General features: G+C 37.2%; 1 protein-coding gene across 4 annotated transcripts in view; it reads left to right on the top strand.

Annotated features, from left to right (window-relative positions):
- FGF14 (fibroblast growth factor 14) overlaps positions 1-27,382 on the top strand; it is a 665,893-nt gene that overhangs the window by 7,657 nt on the left and 630,854 nt on the right. Inside the window, exon 1 of one of the 4 annotated variants that reach the window (XM_017951401.3) lies at positions 955-1,039. The exons of 1 other annotated variant lie outside the window; for it this stretch is intronic. The gene's annotated coding sequence lies outside the window, so the exon portion shown is untranslated. Of the gene's footprint in view, positions 1-954; positions 1,040-10,240; positions 10,306-22,549; positions 25,304-27,382 lie in introns of those variants that run through there. 2 more of the 4 variants (XM_031655725.1, XM_017951399.3) reach the window with 2 other exon arrangements.

Below are 27,382 nucleotides of genomic sequence, written 5' to 3'. Positions count from 1 at the left end.
TGGACTGCTTCGGTTCTGAAGAGTGGGGAGCCCAACGGGCCAGGCACAGGCTTCCTCCTGGCTTTACCCGTTGGCCCACAGTCCCCGCTCCTGCTGCCGCTGCCCTCTGCTCACGGGGACCGCCCCTCACTGCACCCCCAGCCTCGGCTCGCAGGGGGCTCCGCTACGCAATGCGGCGGAAGCGGCCCGTTGGAGCCGCCGTAGCGCGGGAAGTTTCCGTTGCCACGGAGATGACCTCTGACCCTAGGGCGTCTCTGGGACCCGGCATCCGGTGCTGTTGTTGCTATGGAAACCATGGCTGCCGGAAGCCGCCCCACAGGTGCAACTTGGCGCGCGGGTCGGGGCTAGGGCTCATGCTCGGGTCGAGATGGTAGCTCTTTCATGGTGGCCGGGGACCGGGCAGTGAGCGGCCAGCTCTGTCGCCCGCGGGGCGCGCGTTTGCCTGTCACTCCCCAGGCGTTGACGCGAGGGCACTCCGTGTGCACTGCTGGACCTGAGGGATGGGAAAGCCACAGGTGGCTGCCTCGGCCCGCCCGGTCTCGCCTTGAGCTAGCGACCGCTATCTCTGGACTCGAGACCAATCTGTAGGAAAGGGAAAGGAGCTGGCGTTGCTGGTGATGCTGCCCAAGCTCAGGACTGGGAGAGAACGAGCCGAATTCTGGTCTCAGCTTCCCCGCTAGGTACTGGGAGACCCTGGGCAGGTCCTGAAGTTTTCTGGGCTTCAGTCTCCTCGGCTACTATAAGACGGATATTGATTAGAATAATCCCAGATCAGCCCCAGCTGTAATATTCTAGGTTCCTATGACGTTCACACCCAGTCCTGATTGTAAGTGAACTTCCCTCACCCCTTCCCTGTATCTCTCCCGGACTATGTTGTCTATATATTTAGATTGTACTCTAAATTCAGAGACTATCAGAGATAGAGGGTGACCTTAGCGATCACGAACTACCTGTTCCTTTTACAGGTGTGGCAACTCCTTCCCAGTGGAGGAAGGGACTGCTCCAAGAGCCAGTTTTGGAATTGTAGGCACAAACACAGGTAGAAGCTTTGGAGCCTTGGGTGAAGAAACACATATTTTACTGGTGACACTAGGAAGAACTCCTCATGCGCTTCATAGAATTGTGTGGTTGGTGCTGAAATAGATGGCATTCCATTTATCCATTATATTCCCCAAACACCTTTTCCTTAGAGAGTTTTAAGATTTTCGGGGTAGGGGAGGGTGTCTTCACTAGTTTGTTTTTCTTTCTCTCATCTCCATGCTATTGGGAAAAATCTCTTAAATCTTTTCTGTAAACCTCATTTGTAAATTAAGAAGTTGAAAAAGATTATTTTCAGAGTTTATTACAACTCTGAAATTTATGAAGTATTTATTTTAGGTCCATATGCTTTTTATCACTTTGTCAGTAACTACAATCTCAAAACAAAACAAAACAAAACAAAAAAACCCTAACACTTAAAAAGTGCTACTGTGTTTGAACTGTTGATGCTGGAGAGACGGATGAGGAAGAGTTCTTCTTTCAAGGAATTGGCAGGAAAGACAAAAGACAGGATCAATTATGATGTGGTGAACAATTCTGTGTAGGTGGACGAAGGTGCTATAGGGCCGAGGAAGAGGGCCATGGAAAGGTTTTTGGAGGGAATAAAACTCAGACTGAGTCATGAAGAATGACTAAGAGTTAGCCACGTGGGAAAGGCACTGGTTAGGCTGTCAAGGAAGAGAAAAAAGCATACTTTAAGCTTTGGGGGCGTCGAAGATTGTGGTGCAGACCGAGAATATCAAGTACAACTGAGAAATAGAGGGTGTTTGCAGGGAGTGGCGGGTAGTGAGTGGGGTTGCAAGGTAGTGAGGCACAGATCGTGAGCTCTCTTCTGTGACATGATCGGATCTACCCTTTAGACAACCATTATGACCACAGCGTGGAAAACAGCTCTGGGTTGGGCAAGGTTGAAGGTGGAAAGACCAGGGAGGAAGAGCAGTGAGCAGTGGTGAGAGGTCCAGAATAAGGCAGTGACAGGCACTAGAGAGGAAGTGAAGTCCATCCGTCTTAGTGGCCAGTTTGAATTTTGGAAGGAAGTTGAAGGAGGAGTCTGGAATTTTCTGATTACAGGTTTTTGATTTGGACAGTTCTGTTGAGCTAGTCTTCTGGCAGGTTGCCAACAGAACACTTCTATCTCCTTGAGACATGGTTGGCTGTCTTCTGACTGTTTATGCTGAGGGGCCGAGGTATCTTTTAACAGCAAGTAGGAGACTTAGATAAACTTCTCTCTGTAGATTAAAATTTAAATGGACAGCTCTGGGAGAGTTGCTGTGGGATAAAAAGTTCATTTTGATTTCAAACCCGAAAATCCTTAGGACTGGGAAAAAATGTTTCACAATAAAGATAAGCCAAAATGATTTTTAAAAAATGATTATATACAATTCTTTGTCAATAACAGATGTTTTTATGGACACAATACTTTGTTTAGTTTGAGGGGTCAAGTAGTGCAATTAAAAGCCAAGTTTTCAGGTTAACTATTCAGGTCTGGCAAGAAAAGAGAAGGAAGTGTGCACTTTATTGAATTTACATATGTAAATGTGCACACCTGCTTTTTTAGATAGGAATGAATGTAGTTGCACTTAAAGTGCCTTTTTTTTTTTCCCTTCTGTAACATTTTGTTGTCTGCACAATTATAGTGGATCACTAAAGTGTGTGGTAACCTTATCTGTAATGTTGCATCTTAAAGGTGTAGCTTGGGAGGGATTGTAATATCTTTTCTTTCCACTTCCTGTGTGGAGCACATGGTATAACATTGTACTTTAAAAAATAAGAAATGTGAACATAAGAAGGCTTAAAGACTAAAAGAAAAATAATATCTCATAATTGTAGTCCTTTTTGTTTCAACAGCCACTTATTTGTAGTCTGAAACTCATCTTCTTTAGTCGTATTACTGCTGTATACCAGGTGTTGTAACTTTTAAGCAGAGAAAGGACCCTGTCTGCTAGGAGACCTAAGTCAGTTTTCTATGTAAACACTTCGTTGTAACCATCATTTGGCCTTAGCATTTTATCGTTGGGACACATTGAAAGCAGTAACACAATATGCTCTTTCCTCCTTCATTGCTAAATGACTTGATTTGTTTACTGAGAATTGATGTTTTCCATTAACTTGATTATTTGTTCTTGTACCTTTAAAAATTTTTTCAACTGACATAACAATGAACATACCTCACATCTCAGACAAATAATAATGACTGTTAAATATTGGACATACTTCTAATGAGATCAATACTAAATGTTAGAGATATTTTAATGATGCAGGTAAGAAATTTGATACAGGATAAAAATTTTACATCATTATTGCTTAGTATTATCTCTTTTTTAGTTTCCTTTTAAAATGTTGGGAATAATTTTAAAGAGCACAATGCTGAGGCCATTCTGGCACATGTGTGGCAGACGTGCCTCTGTATGGGGGATACTAACCGTGACATGAATGCTATGGATGGTATGTGCTCTGATATGCAGCCATAAAGTCTGCCCACTTTTCCAGACCCCTTGCCCTTTGTTGTAGCAAAGTGCTTTTCCAGCACTGATATTTCTTCCCTTTGTCTCCTTCTCCCTGTATTTGTACTATCCGATTCTAGATTTTGTCCTTTTACATATTTTTTAGTAATGTTTTTCAAAAATTTTGTCATCAACTTACTCTTCAGGCAAGATCAGGATTAGTATTCAGTTGGATTTACGTTCATTACATTAGGAAAATAGACCCAAAATAATAAAATGGTTGTCGGAGAGTAAATGAGAAACATCTGTCTGAACTTGAAACGTTTACCCAAAGTGATGTTTATTTGACTTAAGTTTTTTCTTTCTGTACTTCAAATTAACATGTACAAGAACCATGATGTGGCTGTATTGCATTATTTGATGATACAATTAAATGACTTTTAGGGCATTATAAATATCCCACCTAGTTTTCCCATTAATGAATATATATTATACTTACTAGATTTTAAAAATTATGTTACTCTTTTGCTTTAACAGAAATGTCCTGGATTATTTTGAATCCTGTGTTATTATTAGTTGATAACAACTAATATTTAGAGAATGCTTTTATATACTAGGCACTCTACCTATACTATCTAATTTCATCTTTAAAATCACAGATAGGAAATTCTTTTATACTTCTGTTAAAAATCGTGAAGCCCAAGCGTGAAAAGATTAAGGAAGTTGCTGGAGAGTACCTAGTTAGTAACGGAAAGATCTGAGTATAAAACCAAGTAATCTGACTCCAGAATACATACTCTTAAATCCCTGAATTGCAGCTACCACTCTAGAAAGGATGTTGAACAGAATGCTTGTGAAAGTGATCAGTATTTCTCCTAATGTTTTTGTGAATTATTCTGTCCTGAAACTAAAAGAGACTGTGATCTATTCACTGTTTAGCTACCTAGAATTTTTAATGCTTTCTTATTGAGATATAGTTTATATACATTAAAATGCACAGTCTTTATGACTTGATGTATTCTAACAGTTGTGCGCATCATTGTAACCACTACCCTAGTCAAGATATGGAATATTCCTATCACCTCCCCCAAATTTTGTCTTATTTCCGTTCAGTTCCTACCCATCTCCCCTCTGAGAAGCAACCACCATTCTGATTTGTCTCCACTTAGTTTGGGTTATATTTGTTATGCAAATATACCTATAGTAGAATTTTATATCATTAAATCATGAAGTCTTCACACTTTTGAGTTTGCCTTTTTCACTCAACATATTGTTTTGGGGATATGACATTGCTTGTTAGACATGGAGAATTCAACGTGGTAGCTTCTGTTTTATTTTGTGAACTGGAAACTCCTAACATCTAAAAATTTCAGGAACTACCAAGGGTCTCACAGTTTACCCAGCTTGCTAGTCTGCTGCAGTTACATGATGCTGGCAGAAGACAGCAGACTCCTGGGTCAGAGACAGGGGATTTTTTACTCAGAGCATAGCAGACAGCATGAGCTTCATGTGTTTGTGACTTCCCCATACGTCCCCAAATCCTTTCAGGGGCAATGCTGAGTGTCCCAGATGGATGCTTGCTCACAGCGGATTTGTGTCATCGCTCAGTGGTCTGATATGTGGCCATATCAGGAAATTCTCAATCTTTTAAGGGGCTTCTAGCAAAGCTGCCTAATCTTTCTCTGCAGGGAGGTGTTATCTTATTATCCTGGTCAGGAAACAAATCTGTCCTTAACCTGGAGGGAGGCACCATCTCTAGATGACAAGGTGGTTTGTTATGCAAAGATTTTTGCAAAGACAGTCTGGTACAAAAGCTCTTAGAAGACATGCAGAAATGCCATTAGAAAATTCTCATTTAAATCTATTTCTGCAAGGCAACTCTTTCTTCCTTTTCTATTTCTCTTTGTACTGCCATGATTACTGCTCTATTGATGTATTACTCTTTAGAAAAATAGCTATTATTTGGAAATTATCTTAAAATCGATCATGAAGTTTTGAGAAGATAGTATACAATCCTATATGATAAACTTATCTGCATTTATTAAGTCATTAATATGTGATATGTGTTAATATTATATGTTAGTTACTGGGGGAGATTTAAAACATTCTATAATGGTTTGGTCTTTGACCCATAAGTAATAAAACTACATGTATGGAGAATACTAGATATGAGAAAGAATTCTGCTGGAAGAGTCATCTAGGATGAAAGGGGAAGAAGGAGAAGAAGGGGAAGAGGGGGAAATCTTTTAGAGAAGGAAGCATGACCTAAGTTGACTCTTGAATGTGTGTTTCCATTGGTAGGAGAGATAAGCATATTCTTGGCAAGAGGAGTAATGTGAATGAAAGTCAAAGGCTCGGCTTATTTATGGATAGAGTGAAGGGTACATGATTGGGGATTTGTGGAAACTTAATGGAATCGTATTTTAGAGGATTAGTGAAATCATATTTTGGAGTCCAAAAGCTTTGTAGAGGAGTTAGCTGGGATGTGGTGAAAATTAGTGAACTAGGGAACTTTTCCAAAAAGAGAAATGACATGATTGAGAATTGCTCAATTATTGGGGTGTGTAACTGATTGTGGGGAGGGGCAGTATGAGGAGGAAGGAGGGATTTTTATATTAAGAAAGCAATAAAATGAAAATGTTTTTCTGGTAGTTCGAAATGGGAAACAGGAGCTTGGATGAAGGGATGGTTCTGGGTATGTATTATAAGCAGGAGAGAAATTGCTCAGTAATTAGGAAGGGATGAATCGAAGGCATATGTTAAGAAATTGTGGGCCAGGAAGGGCATTGCTCTCTTGGAACCTGGAAGGATGGGTGAAACAGAAGGTGTAAATGAGAGACATGGGAGTCACTGTGGTCACTGTGGTGCCTCATGGGAAAGTGGCCTCCATTGAATCTTGGAAGTCATAGATGGTTTGTTGAGAATATGAGATAGGAAATGTAGTTAGCAGCTACATTTATGTTGTTGTTACATGTAGTTGATAGTTGTCTGAGCATACATTATACATCTTTCTGTACAATTTGAGCCCACTTTGCACTTTTAATTTTCTTGTGTAATTTAAAGTCACTTTGCTAGCCCTGATGACGCTACTGGCTTTCTAAATAAGGGGAGAATGGCATTAACTACTTTCTTCAAGATGTACTGAACGACTTTGTAGTACTGACATACTCTTCTTAGCATTTTATTTCCCTGTGAAATGATGTGTTCTACATTGAGTACACATGGACACAAAGAAGGGAACAACAGACCCCAGGGACTACCTGAGGGTGGAGAAAGGGAGGAGGATGAGGATCTGAGGATCAAAACACTACCTATGGGTCAGGTGCGGTGGCTCACGCCTGTAATCCCAGCACTTTGAGAGGCTGAGGCATGTGGATCGTGAGGTCAAGAGATCGAGACCATCCTGGCCAACATGGTGAAAACTCGTCTGTACTAAAAACACAAAAATTAGCCAGGCATGGTGGCGTGCGACTAGTCCCAGCTACTCAGGAGGCTGAGGCAGGAGAATCGCTTGAACCTGGGAGGCAGAGGTTGCAGTGAGCCGAGATTGCACCACTGCACTCCAGCCTGGCAACAGAGCGAGATTCCATCTCAAAAAAACCCAATCCCCCCAAAAAAAAACCAAACAAAAAAACTACCTATGGGGTACTATGCTTATTACTTGGATGAGAAAATAATCTGTACACCCAACCCCTGTGATACGCACTATTTACCTACATAACAAACCTGCACATGTACCCCGAACCTAAAATAAAAGTTTAAAAAAAAATAAAACATGATGTTTTCTAGCATAGCACTGCAACTAAGAAAGACTAAAAATGTCATAGGCTATTTGGATATAAAGAATTTTTTTTTTATTTTTTATTTTATTTTTTTTTATATATATATATTTTTTTTACCAGTTTGGCCCATAATTTTTTCTGTAAGAATTCCAGCATGCTGCTGAGGCTGTAGTATTGATAATATGTTTTAGTAACCTTTGTGATCATTGCCTAGAGGAGATATGCATTAAGGAACAGTTGGCTGAAAGCACAGCTTTTAGAAATAATTTTTGCTTTCGTATTCTTTTCTGTTATAAAATTTGAATTGTGTTTCAAGGGGTCAGTATCTGTCTCCTGGATGTTTGAATGCTTAAGAATGACACAAAATTTATAAAGTGATATTTTAAGGAAGGTAACTTTTGTGAAAATAAGAGCAACTAAATTATTAATGGCTATCCAAACTTTATAAAAATGTAACTAATAATGCCTTATTCTCAGCAGTTGCAATTTCTTTGATTTAGAACTAGAATCCTTATTAGAAATCATGGTTTATAAGACTAGTATTTATAGGGCCACAAGCGTGATTCATAGAAGAAGGGGAAGGGGTCCATTTTAGGTGGTGATAGCAGTAGTAGACATACTGTGGTGGGAGCAAATTGGCAGCACAAACCCGAATTCTGTCATTTTAGTGGGTGAGCGAGTAGTGATTTAATCAAACTTTTTGCATTGAGTGTGAATGCAATAGACAGCTGCACAGTACTAAATCCTGAAGCATTAAATACAAGGTTTGAATTTTGTATGAACATAACTTTGAATGAAAAAGTAAAATGTACACCCTTTCCCTGTAAAGGTGCCACTTCAGAGTCACGAACCAATCTGTGTCATATAGAAATGTGCACAATTTCCTACCCAGCCTCTCTGGTGCCAACTAACTTGTATTTGTGAGAGCCTGAGGAGAGGAAGTTAGGGTCATTCAGTTCACTCTGTGTCTCACTTTTTTATTATTGAAACCTGAAGGAAGCATTATGTCTGCATATCTTGATAACAGTTTTTGCCTAACTATGCTTTTTCCTTTTAGTGTTACAGTTTTAATGTAAGACAAATCTTTGACCATTTTTTATGTAGCCTTTAAATTTATAATTGGTAGAAATACTTTTAAATATTATTGTAGGGGCCAGGCACAATGACTCATGCTTGTAATCCCAGCACTTTGGGAGGCTGAGGTGGGCAGATCACTTGACGTCAGGAGTTCAAGACCAGCCTGGCCAACAAGGCAAAACCCTGTCTCTACTAAAGATGTAAAAATTAGCCTCGCTTTGTGGTGCACACCTATAATTCCAGCCACTTGGGGGGCTGAGGCAGGAGAATCGCTTGAACCCAGGAGGTGGAGGTTGCAGTGAGCTGAGATTGCTCCACTGCACAGAGCAAGCCCCTGTTTAAAAAAAAAAAAAAAAAAAAAAATTACTGTATATTTTGTTGGGAGCTATTCTTATCTCTCTCCTCTTTAGAATTACAAGAAAATTAAGGAAAATAATAGTTAATAGTGTTAATAAATATGCCAGTGTAAGTTCAAGGAACTTCAAAAATTGTATAAAAGTGACGTTCAGGTAATACACATTGTATTGTTTTCCTAAATGATGTATTACATTATGGCAAAATGCCTGTATTTTAAGCTGCTAAATAGAGAAATACTGCTTTAACATAGTACGTTACAGGTTAAATTGTATTTGAGTTTTCCCAATTTTAAAGACAAATACAAAGCAAGTTGAATGTATTTAAGGGTGTGCATGTATGCCAGACATTTAGCTTGGGACAAAATTCTAAGTGTTTGTGCACTTACCCCATCTGTTGGCCATTAGAATCTTTCACCCAAGAGAGCTACTCAGAAAGGATTGATATTAATAGTAATTTGAAAACAGTAATAAATAGCTCAGAAGTGGGTTCAGTACAAAAATAACTTTTCGTATTTTAAATCTGTGATTTTGAAAATAAAAAATGATATTTCATATCCACATCAATTCATTTCATGGCTTTCAAGTAGTTTTGTTGCGATTATTTTAAATTAAAATTTAAATGCTGAGATCTACAGAATCTGATGTCATTGCAGAACAAGACATTTTTAAGCATGTCTGTTTCCTGTATCAGGTTTGCTAGTCGGGCATCTTGGTTATTGATATTTATTTATTGGTACGGTATAACCAGCTATTACTTACTTCTTCTCACAAGTAAGTAAGCCACATAGACAACTTAGAAGTAAGAGTTGGAATCTTCAGACATGTGGTATATTTAAGCCACAGTATAGGTTCTTCTATAGGTTCAGGGTTGTCTGATACCATGATTTTTCTGTATACTAGCAGGTATTAGATGAAAGGCAGAAAATAAGATGCAAAAGAAAAAATATATAGTCAATAGGTCTTTAGGCCATTCAGAACTTCACAGGGAGGAAACAAAAAACGTTCTGAATAATTCTGTTGGCTGTTGTCTCCATATGGTCATTGCAGGAGTTTTAACTTATCCTATATAATTGATTTCTATTGTATGTGGTTAGACATACTTGACAATAGTTGCCAATACTTTTACCCTATAATCCCTTAAGGACTGCTGTGACTCTTTCATATCTCCTTATTAATCTTTTATCTAAAAGAACAAAAGGTGAAAATCTCTGGTTTAGGTGCTGTCCTGCATTATTTTTTGTTTATTTTGTTTCTTTGTTTTTAGTTTTCCTTTAGATACTTTGTAAGCAGGGAGGAGATTCAAAGGCTTTGATTCCAAGACTTCCTTAAAATTAATCAACTTGTGATCACTTTGAGAGCTGATCTCTAAGTTGATCAGAAGCGATGGTTTAATAAAGCAATAAACAAAATATGTAGACTGTGGCGTGTATCTATAAGGGTAACATTTAACATTTTTTTTCTGATTAATATTGTAGGGTACCATAATATAGAGTAATCTTTCATTTTTGTGGCTCTGATGCTATAGGGCTCAAGAGGAGGGCATGGCAGGCTTCCTGCGGGGCGCAACATTTTGACTGAGTCACAAAGAATGATTGAAGATTAAGTCAGGTAGGAAAGGCACAAGGTAATTGTTCAAGAAAGAGAAAACAGTAAACCTTAAACATTTTTAGGGACATGAGAGAGTGTGGTGAGTACCAAGAATGACAAGTATAGATAAATGAGGGATAGGAATTTGAGTTGATTTGCCTTCCAGTAGACCTAATGATACATGAAATCAGAGAGTTTTGCCTTATCAAGAATATTTATCCTTTGTATCTCCCAAATACACCTCTAGTAGTTCTTTATCGTGTAATACAAGAGACAGGTTTGCAGCCATTTTTTTTAATTTGCCACACATGATAGATAATAGTCTCATGTTTAATGAACTTTTATAAATATTTTTTCCTGCCCACAAGTTTTAACTTCCCTTTTTCGCTACATCTAAAAAAATAATATTATAAATCAGGTAACAAAAACGCTACTAGAAAAATCGTTTTGAATATATTTTGATTATAGAAAAAACAAACATTGAAAAACACTGAAACTTTTTTTATTATTAACAAGTTACTTGAATAACATCTTGCATCTGATCATGGCATGTGAGTGATGGGACACCATGACTGAACTGATATTAGATTTTAACATATGACAGTTGGTCTCCTTTTAAAAAAAGATACTAAAATTTTTTGTAACATTTTTAATGTGTGATATCCTATTTCAGATAGTTGATTCAACACCCAACCCTTCCTGAATTCCTTCTACATGAAGGACAGTGTGCTTGGCCCCGTGGGTAATACATGAATCAGACAGGATCTTAAGCTTTCCAAGGGGATTAGAGGGCACTGGAAAGTTGGATAAAGATGAAGAGTTGCTGGGGATGGTCAATCCTGGAGCTAAAGCAGTGATTGATAGAGGTGGAGGATTAAACGGATCTATCCTCATTCCCCCTTTTTCTCCCATTCCCTTTCTCTCCTTGTCACTGCCAGTTATGGCAGGAGATTCTACTCATTGGACTAGATTAGGAATAGATTTGGACTAGAATATTTCCAAACAGAATGAAGAGTACACGGCTGTCCTTAGCATTTCATAAGTTGGGTACATTTGTAAGTTGAAAAGATAGTAATATGATGAAAATAGTAATAGTTATTACTTCTGTGAAGTAAGTTATAACTAGAAATTGGTTTATTGTCCAACAAAGCTGATTGACAATGCCTTTAGGGCCTTTGTGCATTTTTTCTTCTAAATATGCTTACTTGACCACAAATTAACATATTTGTCTCAGGAATAATAAAACAACTTTAAATAACTTTTTTGTTATATAAAAAATCTAAAATAATTTGTGATAACAATTCAATTATAATTGTAACTGCATTTCTTAAACCCAGATTATGAGTTACAAATCTCACTTTTATAACAGCTTTACTGAAATATAATTCATATACCATATAATTTACCCTTTTAAAAGTATACAATTCAGTAGTTTTTAGTATATTCACATAGTTGTGCAACCATTACCATTATTCAATTCTAGAATGTTTTCATCAACTTAAAAAAGAAATCCCATAACCTATTAGCAGTAACTCTCTATTTCCCCATCCCCTATCCCCTGGCAACCACTGGTATGCTTTCTATGTCTTATGAATTTGCTTGTTCTAGATATTTCATATGAATGGAATCATTCAATATGTGGCTTCTTTTATTTAGAATAGTGTTTTCAAGGTTCAAGCACGTATCAATATTTCATTTTGTTTCATTATTGTATAGTATTCTACCATGTGGATATACCCATTTTTTAAATTCATTCTTCAGTTGATACACATTTGGGTTGCTTTCATTATTTTGCTACTATAAATAATGCAGCTATGAACATTTATGTATACACTTTTACATGGACATATGTTTCAATTCTCTTGGGCATGTAACTAGCAATAGAATTACTAGGTCAGATGACAATCTATGTTTAACGTTTTGAGTGACCACCAAATGTTTATCAAAACAGCTGCACATTTTACATTCACTCTAGCAATGTATGAGGGTTCTAATTTCTCCATATCTTTGTCAACACTTATTATGATCTGTGTTTTTGATTGTAGTCATTTTGGTGGATGTGAAGTATGTCATTGTGGATTTGATTTGCATTTCCTTAGTGACTAATAATGTTGACCACCTTTTAGGTGATTATGGACCAATTGTATATCTTCTTTGGAGAAATGTCTACTCAAATTATTTGCCCATTTTTAATATGGTTGTCTTTTTATTTTTGAGTTGTAAGAGCTCTTTTTGTATTCTGGATAAAAGTTTCTTATCAAGTATATGATTTAGAAGTATTTTATCCCTTTCTGTGGATTTTATTTTCACTTTCTTCATGGTGTCCTCCAAAGCACAAAGTTTTTAATTTTGTCGAAGTCCAGTTTATGTGTTTATTCTTTTGTCACTTACATAGTTGGTATCATACCTAAGAAATCATTTCCTAACCCAATATCATAAAGATTTGGTCCTAAGTTATTCTCTGAGAGTTTTAGCCCTTATGTAGGTCTGTGATCTATTTTGACTTAATTTAGTAGATGTTGTGAGGTAGGGGACCAACTTCATGCTTAAGCCTGTACACATCTAATTTTTCAAGGAACATTTGTTGATAATCTCATGGGACATTAAATTTCATTTTGAGTTGACATATAACCAAAATACCTTTTTAACATTCTTAATTTGTTTTACCAAGGAACAATCTAAAAATGTCCTGGTGTTTCAAAGAAATAAATTATTGTATATTATATGAAGTGATAATCAGGATACTGTAAACATTTTTGCTAGCAATGCCTGCTTACTTTTACTGTAGCTTAGCTTAGAACTTTTAAAAAATTAATACTCTTATGAAACATATAAGTACTTTCAAGAAATTAATACCCTCCTGAAACTAGAACATATTTTAGCCCATTCAGGCTGCTATAACAAAATTCCTTAGACTGGGTATTTATTAATTTCTCATGTTCCTGGAGGCTGAAAAGTCCAAGATCAGTGCACCAGCAAATTCAGTGCCTGGTGAGGGCTTGCTCTCTGCTTCAAAGATGGTGCCTACTTCCTGCATCCTCACATGGCAGAAGGGAAGAACAATCTCCCTTGAGCCTCTCTTACAAAGACACTAATCCCATTCCTGTGGGACAGCCCTCATGACCTAATCACTTCCTAAAGGCTCCACATCTTAATATTAATTGCATTGAAAATTAGGTTTCAACATACTAATTTTGGGGGAATGCAGACATTTAGATCACAGCAAACACTTAGACTATTTGTAGGTAATGGAATGAACAATTTTTATGTACAGATGGTTCCTGACTTAGAATGGTTTGGCTTACTATTACTCAACTTTACTATTACTCAACTTTACAATGGTGTGAAAGCAGTACACATTCAGACTGCCTATACAACCATCCTTTTTTTTAACTTTAAGTACAATATTCAATAAATTGTATAAGATATTCAACACTTCATTATAAAATAGGCTTTGTGTTAGACAATTTTGCCCAACTGTAGGCTAATATGTGTTATGAACGTGTTTAAGGTAGACTGGGCTAAGGTAAGATGATTAGTTGGTTAGGTGTATTAAATGGATTTTTGACTTACAATATTTTCAGTTTACAGTAGGTTATTGGGACGTAACCCCATTGTAAGTTGAGGAGCATCTATATCTTTGATTAAAAATTGTTCTGACTCTTTATCTGTGTTTATTTTTCAAAGCATAGGCATTTCATTAATACACTGACAATATGGTGCTATATTTACTTTTAATTTGTCTGCTTAGTTTTAAAGTTAAATGTAATGAAAGTCAGGATTCACTGTGAGATGTAAATTACACTTCTTGTATTTAAATTTATTCTGGTTTCCTTATTAAATATCTCTTGCAAAACATAAACATTCCTTGATTTGAATGTCATCTAAAGTTGTAACAGACCAGCCTTTTCTGCTGCAGCTCACTGTGCTTTGTTAGGAAAATACCCGATTCAGTAGATTAAAGCCCTGTCATCATAAGTAGGTAGAGCCTTCCTGAAGTAGCTAGACATTCTCAGGGTCAATCATCTGAGAAAAGTTGCAGCCATGAACTTGAACCCTGAAAGTGGGAGTTAACTAGATAGCAAAAGGGACTTCATGCTCTGTCTCATACATTTCTTGGGTTTGGATATTTAAGTTGCTAGATATAATTGGGCATTTGGGGCAGGTTAGAGCTGAATAGGAGGCAGTCATGTGCTGAACTTTAAACTGAAAACAGGTAAACTGTATGCCAGATGATTCAGTTCTATGACATTCTATGTTTACTTCCTTTGTATTATATCCAAATATTTGGTTATCTTGCATTTAAAGATTTCAGCCTTGCCTTGACTGTGCTCTGAGAATTTAAGAAAAGGGATGTTTACCTTTGCTTAAACCAGAGTATTAAATTCAGAGAGTATTAAATTCAAAGCCTCACTCAGTATTCTCTCTTTTGAAACCTTCGTTAGTGAGCTACCTAAAGAGGAAGATGAATCTGGAGGCTTGAATAAGGCTTTCAGAGACCTAGCTGACTTTCCAGTGAAAACTTTGGAGGCTCTTGGTTTATTTTCTTAAGGAAAATGGAAATTTTTCTCTTAAAAGATAAAACTTGTGTTTTATGATAGCAAAAAATATTTTCTTTTCAATTACATTGCTAGAAAAAAGTACAATTATGTGAGATGAGTTGCTTTACCTTTCTAACTTGTTTACCGATTAGATAAGTAAACAAAGTTGGCCTCAAACTTTAGAAGAGGGTGGACTTGTTAACATGAACATGTTAGCATATAGGTGTTCTTTTACCTTAATCTATATGCACATGAACTCCCGACCACAGGTGATCCGCCCACCTCGGCCTCCCAAAGTGTTGGGATTACAGGCATGAGCCACCACGCCTGGCCCATTATCTGTGCTAGAATATTAAGATACCTGCTTTTCTTGTATGTACTCTAGCATTAGTCATGTGTATATGCTGAAATGGATATTTGAAAATATTTTCTGGCTTTTATAATGTATGTATGTCACTTCATTTTTACTATTCTCTTCCCTAATTATTTACACCTAAAAATAATTATCTTAAAAACTTTGAGGTAAATTTTATGGTCATTCCCATTCTCTGATGCTTTTTACTCTAGTTATAAACGAACAAAGCACATATTAAAGCAACCTAAGTATTGAAGCCTTGGCTATGCTCTTGGTGATTCTGCTCACACCTGAACACTATAAATAGCTTGTCCTGTCAATTTTTTATATTCATGCAGATTATAGCCTTTCCTTTATTCCTACTTGCCTACTTTGTGCTCTGTCATTCACTTCTTTTTCTTAGGAAAAAAAAGTGACCTAGATATTTGAAGTCTAGCTTGAATTTGCCTTTTTCAAGGACCTTGTAGGAAACTCTCTGCTCCATAAATAAGCATCCTGTCTTGGGTGGTAGAGAGGTTGGGCCCAATGAGCACATTTCTCGCTGCAGGCTTCAGGTCACTAAGGCTGTTCCTCACACCTCTCATACCTGGCACCAGCGGGCTTGTGCAACAAATTTCTCCCTTTCTTGGGAATGTTGGAAAACGTGGAATTCCAATGTGCTCAGAGAATATGGTTTAGAGAAACTCGCATGTGAAGATGACCTGATTCAAAATGTCAGTCAACTAATTAAATAATTGATTTCCTATTGAATATTTAATATCCCAGCAGCAATTAAATTTCATTTCAAGTTACTTCATACTTCCTTGGATATTTTATTTATTTAGAATGTTACAGAATTATAGCAAGGGCTTTCTTTTTCCAGGAGAGGCAATGGGTGAAAGGAAATGTCTTTAAGAGAGCTATAGACTAGACCATTGTGTATGGAGGCCTGGACTATGGAGGCCTGGACTATAAAAGCCATGACGACATCATCAGTATCTGACTGATCATTGAAAACCTAGGAATGAATGAGGGCATGGAGGAGAGGCAGACAGTGGAAAGAAAAGAGCACAGAACAGGGTTGTATTAGTCTGTTCTCATACTGCTAATAAAGACATAGCTGAGACTGGGTAATTTTTAAAGGAAAGAGGTTTAATTGACTCATGACTGGGGAGGCCTCACAATCATGACAGAGGTGAATGTGGAGCAAAGTCACATCTTACATGATGGCAGGCAAGAGAGCTTGTGCAGGGGAATTGCCATTTATAAACCATCAGATCTCGTGAGACTTATTCACTACCACGAGAACAGTATGGGGGAAACTGCCCCAATGATTTGGTTATCTCCACCTGGCTCCACCCTTGACACATGGGGATTATTACAATTCAAGGTGAAATATGGATAGGGACACAGCCAAACCTGAATATCAAGGGTGCTTACAGATTCCATTAGTTAATGAAATAAGGGACCCAGCTAGGCATTTTTATTGACAGTAGAACCAGCAGATTTATTCCTTAAAATTTGGATGTCAATGTGGAGATGTACTTTAGATACTACCGCTTCAAAATTAACAGTTTTTTTCATTTCAGTTAGGTTTGAACTCAAGAAGATACTTTCAAAGAAAATATATATTAGTACATCCTGTTCTTTTGGTTATGATTTTTGATTTTACATGTACAGTTTTAAATTTGTTGTTGATCTTTTTAAGGAACAAGATTGGAAAAGCAAACAAGACAGATAGCTTTTATTGATACTTTAATTGCTGATTTGGGGTTGGGTTCTCTTGAGACTAGAGTTTTTTCTTGCATGAAAAGAAACCCACATGAATATTTTTCCTTACTGGAATTTGGAAGATATAACCTTACTGGAATTTGGAAGATATAAAGTTTATATTTAAAATTGTAGCCTCCCATATAAGCAGTCTTATTTATTGAATTTCAAGTATTCATTTTATTTCACTCAGAAGTTGGGTTTTATATGTATAATTTTTATTTTTTTTACTTATAAAGCCTTGCCTAGTCTTCTACATCATTGTTGTTAAATAACGGTAAATTGAGTCAAAGAATTTCTTTCCAGTCATTAATTTACTACAAAGTCTTATACTTTCAGTTAAAACATTTTATTATTTGTATTACACTATATGCTGGCTGATTTGATCACCACTGTGACTTGTACACTGTGCTAGAAATTAGGGTACAGGAGCACAAAATACCTAATCCTGGCTCCAACTGAGCACCTGCCCCTAGATCGATGCTGCCTAGTAGTGAAGATTAAGACAGTATGGATGTAGATTTCATTTGTGGGTGTAACTGTGGCAGCAGGGCTATTACTTTTTACCAGCATGAGTGACCTTTCCTATCACGGTGTGTTTCCAATTCCATTTGGGTACAGTGAGCTGAAATGATTGGCCAGATGTTATGGCTCATTTATCTAAAGTCTCCCTTTAACTCTAGTTGTGTTATATTACTCTGCCTTTTTGAACTCTGTTTTGTTTAGTTCAAACAAACAAAAAGTTTAGTCATCTGAAGCAGAATTTAGCAAATGTGTATTTATTAATCGAAATTCTCTCACATCTCAAATATTCTTTATCTTGCAGAATCAGCATAATTTACTAGCAAGCTTGTATTTTTATGACATTCTTTCAAGTTATTGGAAATTTAGTTAAAATTGCAGAAACTACCAATATCTCTTGAATCACTTAAAAATTTACTTTAGCCCTTAATTGAAAAACCGCTAGAAGAAATTGATTTGGTTTTGTATAATGTAATTCCTTTTGGTGAATGTTCAGTGAGATTAAATAATCTGACACATTTGCTTACTGACATATATGTATTTTATATGTAAGATATATATTTAAAATATATGTGAAATATCACCTGAAACTTTAAAATTTACTTTTACATTTATTATTCTTCAATAAAATGAATAAGGTATGGACTTTTGCACTGATAAAAAGCAAACTTCTGCCTGCCTTTCTCCTTCACAGCTGAACATAATCACTTAAATGAACCATCATGCACTTAGACTTCATACTCACTCCCCTTACTTTTGTTGTACAACCATTTGTGCCCATTAAATTGTAAGTTCCAAAAAAATCTGACTCTGGCTGACTCATTAATAAATGTTCAGTACCCACAGGAGTGTTTTGCCGACAGGAGATGCTCATTATATTTTTAATAATTGAATTGTTTATTTTAAGGTCTCTTCAATAGATAATCAGAACCTGAAAGAGAAGTGTAAATAATAGCAACATTTTCTTTGTACTTTGAAACTACATCTAGGAAGAGTGACTGTAACGCTGTATTCCTAATTTGTATATCCGAAGACATTTCAGGTCTATTCTAGTACGATGTCATAGTAGGGTCACATGTACAATTAAACATAGACTTTCAGAGTTGAAAGGATCCTGAAATGTCATTATTCCAGCTTTCCATCCAATGCTTGAGTTCCTTCGATAGCAGTTGTTCCCAACTTTTGCTGTATATTAGAATGAGTTGGGGAGGTTTAAAAATCCCAGTGCTCAGGCCCCATCTCAGCCCACTTGTGTAAGAATTTCCAGGGGGGAGACCTAAGCATTGATATTTTCTTAGAACCCCATAGGTGATTCCAGTGCGCATTCCAGGTAGAGAGCCGTTGTTCTACAAAATCTCTGCAAAATATTTTTCCAATCTAATTGAACTCCTCTGAAGATGAGCACCTCACTACCAAAGTTTGACTTGTGTTTATTCCATTTATTCAAATAGTAACTTAATTATAAGTGTGTTTAAATTATAAGCTGGTTAAATGAAATAACACAAATCAAGCTCACCAATTTTAATACTCAGCTGTTGATAAACAACCCCGAAGAGTGACATTTACATTTAAATTATCTTCTTTGAAGTAGCATTGCAGCACTTTTGAATGACTTCCAAAAGGCTGATCATAAAATCACTTCAATCACTTTCAAATTTTACTTTAGCAGCAATGAAGTTATTTGGTATGACTCAGATGAACAGTCTGCTCTGTCCTGGAGTTATTATGGTCATTTCATTTTCTGCAACCTGGGGAAACAGACAAGGGATGAGCAGACTTGTTTTTACATGTACCTTACAGATTTGCCTTGCAGTGTTTATGGTTAAAAGTTAGGTAGGCACCTTTAGAAATGTGCTAGCTTCACAGGAAGGTAATTTACCCTGTAGACAATTTTAAATATACTGAAAGAATTGAGTGGAATAGTGAAGGCTTGGCTTTATAAAGCTCTTTGATTTTAGAGTAGAATTTTCAGAGAAAGCGCCATGTGACCACACACACAAACACACAAACCCGTATTCTTGCTTAGGAACTTATCTGTCCTGAGACCATCCACCTGCATGTCAGTTCTTTTGAGCACCTTTACATTTCTTTTGGTTCTTTAGTAGGACCTGGCTTCTAAAAGTCAGTATATGACATAACTGATAAATACTTAAGTAGTTATAGGGTCTTAAGAGCTGTGTTTGAGTTTCACCTCCCTTCCTACTCATGGTGTAGCCTTGGGCAAATTATTAATTTCAGCCTTAGTTTCCCTAGTTTTACAGTACAAAGAATGCCATATATCTTGTAGGAATGTTATGAGGATTTGTAGTAATGCATATAAAACTTCACAGTAGCCCCTTCATTATAGAAAGGCCTCATGGACTTAAATTTTGTGATACATTAGAATACCAGCATTGCTGGGCATACTACGATGATAATACATTTTCCTTTTTTTCCCTACAGTAGTAGGAAAAAATCCTGAGGCTAGTTCTGTAGTTCTTATGCTCCTTTATAAAAAACTATTCTGAGACGTGATCTTAGATTGTTCCTTTACCAAAATGAGTTTCCTCTTGGAAGTCCTAATGCTTCAGCACATGGGTAAGCATGGGTCTCTTTAAGGATATAGAGGATAGGGGATGGTTGAAGCCCCTCGATTTTCTCTGGGGAACCAGGAACGCTAGCCTTTCTAGTAGCATACATCAACCAAGACTTTCCTTGCAGGTCTTCATTGCTAGTCTTCTTGTCTGTTACTTTGTAGAGTTGCCAGATAAAGGACAGCCATTTAAATTGGAATTTCAGATGAAGAACTAGATTTCTGTTAGTATAAATATGCCTCAAAGGCTGCATGGGACTTTTATATTTATTCATTATTTACTTGAAATTAAAATTTAACTGAGCATCCTGTAGGTTTCTTAGTTTTTCTGAATCTGACAACCCCTACCTACATGCTTTTTGGGGTTAGATGTTGGGCAGATTTTATCCTAAAGTAATATATTACTATTTTTGAATGAAGTAGAGAGGAATACTTCTTAGTAAGTGAAAAGGCTAAATTATAGCATTAAAATGTCTTCATTGGTTAAAATACTACACATATAATTGTTACAAATTAATATCAATAAATAAAAGTAGACAATGATGATCCACATAGAAGAACATCTTCCTACTTATCTAATCCCAAGAACTTAAGGGAATCTTGAACCTCAGCATCTTCCAACTACATACTTAAGGCATATTAAAGAGAATGTATGATAGTGTAAGTATATCCTTTTAAAAGAAAGTCTGAAATTAAAAAGGGTCGAAGTGTGATCATTCTTTGTTTAAGACATGTACAATCATTTTATTTATATATATTTTACATTTTAGTGTAGCAATTCCTAATTACTCCATAACACACTGAATTCTCCCTTTTGTAAACTTGTAAAGCATTTACTCTGTTATTCATTTATTCATATTAAGTAAGCATCTTCTATGTGCCAGGAATTGTGCTGAGTGCTAAGGGTATAAAAATAAGAGCAAATCTCTGTCCATGTGGAGCTCATCATACAGCTCTGGAAACAGATACAATATTGACATTATAATGCAATGTGACAAGAGCTATAACAATGAAATGAATTGCTTCTAAGATCCAGAAAAAGTAGTCTGATGGAGGCTTCACTGGAGAAGGGACATTTAGACTGGATTTTCTAGGACTAAGAAGCAAATGAGGCTATTTTAGGCAGAGAAGGAGAGAGAGAGATAATGAGTAAAAAAGAATAATAATAAAAAAAAAACCCTCAAACCCAATACCCCAGCCTGTGAAATAACCTGCTGTAACTTGGAACTAGTGAGAAGACGGCATGGGGAGGGGCACCCTGGAAACAGGGTAGAATGTAAAGAGTTGGCGATTTGATTTAAAGACAGGGAAGAGGAGCCCATGAAGAACATTTTGTATCAGGTTATAAATTCTGTTTTTATTGTATAGTCAACAGAGTTTTAAATAAGACTGAGGCCTTAAGTCAGTAAGACCTAATTGTTTGTTTCAGGAATATATCTGGAATTTGAAATAACACGCGACCAGAAATTGTTGCAGTAGTTCACGGGATACATGAGGACAAAAGGAATAGTGTAGTTGCACTAGAAGTGGAGAGATCTTGAATGTGAGACATTTCTAAGTTAGAATTATTAGGATTTGAACACTTTTTCTGTTGTTGGTTTATTTTTATTTTTATTGTTTGGTATGAGGAAGAAGGTATGAGGATAAAAAATAGGGATAGTTCATGTAGGTGTGTGTTATTTCCCCAAGGCCTTAAGGTCATTAGAGGAAGGATCTCTCTCCTAACAAACAATAGTCAATACAGTCTTGTTCAATTTAAACCAGAAACACAAAATGTTTAAGATGGGTGTATTTGTATGTCTGTACTTCATTATTATTTTGACAAATCTAGTCAGTATTACAAGAATGACAGGATGCACATTGGCAAACCCATTTTTATCCCACTTAGTTAAATAAAATAATCCAGTTGTCTGATACATAATGATTTTATCAAAATTAACCTTTGTCTTTGATAACTTCTGCTCTGTGATTGTTATCGTTTACTTTAAAATATAATCATGGCCAGGTGTGGTGGTGTATGCCTATAATCCCAGCTACTCAGGAGGCTGAGGTGGGAGGATCAAGACCAACCTGGCAACATAGACTCCATTTCGTAACAAACAAACAAAAATGTTTGTATCAAAATATCACGTGTACCCCATAAATATATATATGTATCTATTAGGTACCCATAATCATTAAAAATTTTTAAAAAATATAATAATGTATAGTTCTTTTCATTTTTTAATGTGTCAATATAATTGTTCTTTGGTGCCAGGCATAGTGGCTCACAATTGTAATCCCAGCACTTTGGGAGGCCAAGGCAGGAGATCACTTGAGGCCAGGAGTTCAAGAGCAGCCTTAGCAACGTAGTGAGACCCTGTCTCTACAAAAAGTTTAAAAAATTAGCTGGGCATGGTGGCATATGTCTGTCATTCTAGCTCCTGCGGAGGCTGAGGTGGGAGCATTACTTGAGCCTGGGTGGTTGAGGATGCAGTGAGGTTGCAGCACTGCACTCCAGCTTAGGCAACAAAGCAAGACCTTGTCTCAAAAAAAAAAAAAAAAAAATTTGTTCTGTTTCATAGGTAAAGAATTCAATGCTGGATAAGTCTGAGATAGACCAAATGTGGACTTTGAATTCATAGTTTTACCTTTGTCGCTCAGTGTTAAAATCATAAAACCTGCAACAAAGAAGCAACAAGCAGTGATGTTTTATATGGAAGGACTTTCTTGTTCCAAGAAATATATCACTTTATATACAACACAATGTACTATTTAAATGTAATATAAATTATATATTCCTATGCATTATTTCTCTGTTTATATATATTTTTATACTAAAAAAATGCTATTTGTGAGTTGAGTTTTACATGGGTGTATTAAGGGAGGCGCACCAGTTGTTGAGGTGGTGTATGAGATCTTTAAACACACCCAGACTCTAAGGCGGCAATGAATAACCTTGAACAGGTGAGGAGCCAGGTGGCCCTAGGGTAGGGAGAAAGTGCGACATTGTAACATCCCTTTGGATAATGTCTGCAGCCAGATCCTGTGTCACCATGACTCAGCATCACACAGACATTGATTGCACAGCACCAGGAACACACAGGAAGCAAAGCTGGTCTGTCACATGGCAATTAGTTTGAGACACCACACCTGTATTCCCACCGTGCATGTCATTCCCCCATATCTTTGGCTACCACAGAGGAAAGGAGAATGGATCTGGGCAATTTATTGTCTTACTTTCGCTGAGGAGAGGGAGAGCAGGAGAATGCATGCTATTCCACTTTTTCTGTGCTGCAGTGGGCATGTTGGTCATTGCTGGGAGCCCTTCAGTGAAGGAAAGTTACAGAACACCAAAAAGTGTCAGGAGCTTCCATGTGGCTGAAAAACCACATTCCATGGACATCAGCCAGTGTTGTAGTGTTAGGCTGTGATTTAGGCATGTAACTGGGCCAACGATTCCAGTTTTGCATGGAAAAAGCACACATGATTAGTTTTTCAATGAGGAAGTAGACAAGTTGTACTAATCTGTTGACTGAGAGCTTATAATATACTCATGATGAAATCTCTCTGGAGCAAGTCCTATGAAACAGTGTAATGACTTGGCACAGGATGGCTGGATTTGCTTTAAAAAAATTCTCATTCATGTTTATTTAGGTCCAAAGGATCCATTATACTTCAGCTTTATATGCTATTAAATTTAGAGATGACACAATTCAGGACACATCTTACATAGTTCTTTTGGTGGAACAAAAGCCCTGATAGAATAAGGTGACATTTATGGGCCTTTAATATCAACATTACAGAAGAAGGGGAATTGCATTTTCTTTGTATGTAAGAAAATAATGACTAGAGTAATTCTGAAATGAAATCATGGCATTATTGTCAGGATTGGTAATCTTTTTAATTAAGTTATTATCATTTCCGTCATGCAGCTGCATTTAATGTCTTAAGTAGGCAACATGATATTTTCACAGGAATTATCAAATAAACTCAGTATGTTAGCTTCCCAGGGACTTGGAAGCTTTGAATATAGAGGAGGAGAAGGTCCGATGAGGGGAAAAAGACCTTCTGAACCCCCTGTGGTCATAATTCCAGGGAAAGAAGGAGAAGAAACTTAAATATTTGTTAACTGCTTACTGTCTGTTAAGATTTTTAATGTATTTTATTCCCTTTAATTTTGAAAGCAATTCTGTGAGTTGAATAATTATTTCCATTTTTTTGCTAATGAGAAAACAAGCTCCTCAGAGAAGGTGAACAGAAACTGACCTATTAAAACCCTATCATGTAGGTACTGTGTAGGAAGTTAAGATGTATTTTCTCATTTAATTATCAAAATAAGTATCATTTTATGAACATGAATTAAAATAGGCTAGATTATACTTTGGTAACAAATAGACCCAAAATTTCAGTGGCTTAATAATATAAAGGTTTATTTTTCACTCACACAAAGTTGACTTTGATGCCAGGGGACTTCCCAAGCCAGTTCCTCCTGTGGTTTCTTGGCATTCGAGGCCAAGGGAAGGGAAGTAGCACCATGATGCGGTCACTGCCTGGAATGAGTACTCCTTGTTGCCGCAGGGAAAAGTGACAGGAGAAGACTGCATGGGTTCTTAAGGCCTCAGCCTGGGACTTACGCACATCCTCTTTCCTCTTAGCCCATTGTCCGGGGTCTAGTCACATGGACTCACCGCACAGTGGGCAGGTTGGGAATCGCAAGGGAGAAGAGGGATAGCAGTGACCCCAACTGGGTCTGCCACGGCACTGTCACCCCCATTTTAAAAATGAGAAGACTGAAGTTCAGAGAGGTTAGATTATGTTCCTTGATCACTTCCTTGGTGATCTGTAGACTTAGTTCTTGAAACTAGATGTCTCTCAGTCTAAAGAATCTGTTTTTTTGCCCTCTACTCCATCTCACCCCACACACACTCTGAGTAATTTCGTGGTTTGGAGTTGGGTATGGATCTGTGGTCGCCAGCCTTCAAGATGGCTCCTGTCATCCTCGCCTCCTGGGATTCATGCCCTTGTTGTTCCCTCTGTCAGTGAATAGGGCTGACCTGTGTGACCAGTGTGGTATTGCAGAAGAGACAGTGTGACTTCTGGGACTAGGTCATAAAAGACAGTGGTGTTTTCATGTGTCAGTGCTCTCTGTTGGATCCCTTGCTCTGGGGAAAGCCAGCTGCCATCAGGTGGGGACGCTAGAGCAGCCCCAGGGAGCCCCGATGTGGCAAGGAACTGAGATCTTCTGCCAACACCCAGGACCAACTTGCCATCCATGAGAGTGGGCCATCTCGAAAGTGGGTGAGTCAACCCAGGTCAGCCTTCAGATGGTTGAGCCTAGGCCAACATCTTGACAGCAAACTCATGAGAGACCCTGGGCTAGAACCACTCAACTAAGCTGCTCCCAAATAATTCTTGACCCACAGACATTGTGTGAGGTGATAAATGCTTACTGCCATTTTAAGAAGCTAAGTTTTGGGGTAATTTATTATGTGGCAATAGATAACAATATAAACCTTTTTGGATTATTTCTTTGTGTTTTTCCCGCAACTCTGAGACAATTCCTACTTTTAACGATGAGTTTTTAAGAGCTAAATGAGAAAGTAATTGCCACACAATGTTATTAAATTTTAGCTGAATACATCTTATTATTTACTTTAATCTTGTAGTTCTAGGCAAGCTCTGTGTGAAGGTCTACACTAAAAAATGATATACTCTGATCTAGTTCAGAAGGGAGAATTTTTGAAATTTACTTTCCATCAAATGTGTATTTTTCTGTTTTGAGATATTACCTGCTTGAGATTATTTTATAGTTTAAATTACATCGTGAAGTTTTGAGAAAGAACAAGCCAAGTACATTTTTATTAAGAGTTTACTGTCAGGAGGAAGACAGAATCTAGAAGTAACTCCTTGCTTTTTTTGCAAGGAGAGTATTGTCAGTGTTTCAGTCAGTGCTTGCTGCTGAGGTAGGAGAGAATAATTGTGTAAAGAGGGGCTCCCGCAGTGCAGGACGGGAAGCCACCATGTGAGCACCACGTCCACGTGCAGGTCGCAGGCTTCATTATGTCCTGAATACCATGCCTCAGCATTTCATGTGAGTAGTCTTAGATTATTCATCAAAGAACGGGTTATGTTTACAAATATAATGGTTTTAAGGAATATTATAATTCAGCATCTTGACCACTGGTACTGGTACAACATGTTACAATATACTGTGCGTTTAAGTTTTTCAATCACACATGATTTACTCTTTAATGTTGTGCAGTCTTTCTGAGATCATCTTTAAGCTGGGGAATCTTGTGTTTCCCAGGGTACCAGGAGGGGAAGACTGGGTACGAGTCAGTAGTCTACGAACTCCAGTGAAAGGCAGCAGGATACAATTTCTATTTGATTTAACATTCTCTTAATATCGCTGTTTTAATAACCTTGTGTTGGGTGAGATAAAATTTTCTTAATGAAAACCTTTTCACTAACCATTGATGCCCATTTGCCCCTACCCCCATTAACAAACACTTCCCATATATACACTCTGAACTTTCTATCTTAGCTTACTTTTTGACAGTTGGGCAAATGACAGTGGAGAGAACATTGTTTAGATCAAACAACATATTATTGTTGGAAATATGGCTGTCTCCTAGAAATATAGCCAAGTCAGGGTAATAGTGACCATATATTATATTCACATATACAGATTTTGTAGGTCTACATATACAAAAATATAGACACATATACATTTCCACATATAACTATATATAAAAAACTGTTAACTGTAATTATAATTACACACACACACACACACACACACACACATACATAAACAGGTTGGAAGTAGGAGATCCCCAAGGAAGTGGAGACTGAAATTCAGACGCGGAGACCTTAGCAAGGTGAGTCAGACAGTGAGAACTGATGAGAGATTCCCTGAAGGAACATCTAACAGATTTTAGTGGACAAAGCAAAACAAAGAATCAAAGATAATGCAAAAGTTTCTAATGAAAAGTCATACTTTAACAAGCATGGGGAAATATAATTACAAACTTTTGATATACATAATAATTTTTATGAGTAGAATCCAGAGAGGTGGCTGCAGCAGGAATTACTGCCACCGTTTTGTAAATGAAGAAACTGGCTCAAAGAATTTTAATTGATTTTTTTAAGGTTTCATAGTTAGTCGAGGATAAAGCCAAAATTGGAATCTGGGGGTTTTGACTTCAGATCTTTCCATTTCCATGGATTCCTCAACTGGGGGTCTGGGCGTGGCCCTCTAGGATCCATGCTGTGCTATCCTGTCATGCATAGGCTGTGTGTGTCCGTGGATTTTCCCGGTTAGAGGACCCAGACTTTGAGATTCTCAAAGGGGCTGTGACTCGATAGAGCTTAAGA

The sequence above is a fragment of the Papio anubis genome, chromosome 15, assembly GCF_008728515.1.
Source record: "Papio anubis isolate 15944 chromosome 15, Panubis1.0, whole genome shotgun sequence".
NCBI classification, from domain to species: Eukaryota; Metazoa; Chordata; class Mammalia; order Primates; family Cercopithecidae; genus Papio; species Papio anubis.
This window is presented reverse-complemented; position numbering and strand designations above follow the sequence as displayed.